Raw genomic sequence first — 2,500 nt, 5'->3', positions numbered from 1 at the left:
GTAAAAACTTTGGCAAGGTTCATCTAATTTGCATGCATATGGTGCTCACCCCTACCCAACGAGTGGCCCATCCTAATCTGAATATGCAAGTAAATGAACGGGATGAACAAATTAATTATCACGTATATAGATAGAAAGTTTAGAGGTAAAAATGAAAATCTACATTTTAATACAACTTTCATGAATTAATATATTTCGAGGTTATTGAGCCGAAGCGCTGCTATGATATGCAATAACTCCACGGTAAATCAACCCCCGTTTAACTAACCGTATGTATGTACTCTAATAATATTCTGTATATGCATACACACACACAGGCACATACACACATACACACACACTCTCTCACATACATAGATACACACGCACACTCCCTCTTTCACACACACTCATGCACACACACACACACACTCACACACCTATACATATAGGCTCACGCGTGGGTGGATGGTAAATCAAATAAATGAATGTAAATGGATAGGACGATGAAAGGCTAACTTGATGAAGTAAATAGTTGACTAACTGATGAAATCATACGGAATGCGAATATAGATATTTTCGAAGTATTGAATTTTCGCACACACACACACACATATGCACACACACACACACACGCACACACACACACACACACACACACACACACACACACAAATAAAAATAAATAGAAAATAGAATAAAAAACAATATATAGAATATAGATATAATAGAATATAATAAGATATAATATAGAATAACAAAAGATACATAAAATAATAATATAGATCAAACATATAATATAGTAATATAAATATAGTATATATATATAATATAGAGAATAATCGATAACATAATTATAAATAAATAAGATATAGAATAAATATATATATATAGATATATACATTATACAATATATAAAAAATAGATAGATATAAAGATAAATATACAAACAATAATATACATATATACATAACATATAATATACATATACATATACATAAATAAAACTAAAGACAATATAAAAAAAAAATAAATATAAAAGAAGATATAATATAGATATACTAATAATATAAGTAAAAAATTAATATAAATAAATAAAAAAAAATATATAATAAATATAAACGACAATACTACAGACATACACACACACACACACCCCACACACACACACACAACACACACACACACACACACAAATACTAATATATATTATAAATAATATAATCATATATATAATATATTAAAATTTAAAATTTTTTAAAACAAAATTTCAAAAAATATATATTTTTATTTAAAATTTATATAAAAATTTTTTTTTTATATATTGTTTGGGTGGTGTTTGGTGTGGGTGTGTGGTGTGTGTGGTTTTGTGTGTGTGTTGTGTGTGTGTGTGTGTGTTGTGTGTGTGGTATGTGAGTGTGTGTTGGATGTGTGTATGTATATGTTATATAATATATATTTTAATATTATAATATATTTTATATAGTATATATATATATATTATTATATATATTGTATGTGTGTGTTGTGTGGTGTGTGTGTGTGTGTGTGTTTGTGCGTGTGTGTGTGTGTGTGTGTGCACATATATACATTGTTACGACATGTATAAAATATTATATTAAACATGTTACAATGTATATAACATATTATATCATGTCACACCAATTCTTATATTTATATATATATCCTATATATATATATATATACATATATATATTATATAATATATATATATATAATATATTAATATATATATACATAATACAATACCTATAAGAATAAATATACCATAATTATACTACATATACCTATATATATAATATATATATATCTATATATATATATATATATTACATAGAATATAATAAAATATATATATAGGTATTGTATGTATAGAGATAGGTATATATGTAATAATATGAAGGTAAGTATAGATATACATATACATATCAAATATATATATCATATAATATAATATACATAAGATTAGATAATAGTGATCAGATACATGATAAGAGTATACGGTATGATGATCATATATATATAGTATATATATAATTAGTAGCCATACTAGACACAACTAACCTATATATATAAAGAGTGTATAGTATAATCAATCATATATGTATAAGTAGAGATAAATACTATATGAAGATATAGATTGATACCTAGATATATATGCAATAGTATATAATAATACCTATATAAGCAGACATAACCGCAGATATACACAAAAAAACAACAAACACACACTACAATATAACTATATATATAATATATAGAATAATATATATAAATATTAGACCTATATATAATATATATATATAATATATATATATAAGATAATATATATATATATATATACCCATAACGACTATATATAATATAAAATATACTAGTATATATGTGTAGTAGATGAAGTGATATTATATATATTATATATAATTATAGATAGACTATAAGTGTAGATAGTGATGATATAGTAATGATACTAATCATAAATACATGATAACAGATACAA

Source organism: Penaeus monodon, chromosome 40 (genome assembly GCF_015228065.2).
Source record: "Penaeus monodon isolate SGIC_2016 chromosome 40, NSTDA_Pmon_1, whole genome shotgun sequence".
Lineage (NCBI taxonomy): Eukaryota > Metazoa > Arthropoda > Malacostraca > Decapoda > Penaeidae > Penaeus > Penaeus monodon.
Note: the sequence above shows the minus strand (reverse complement) of the source record.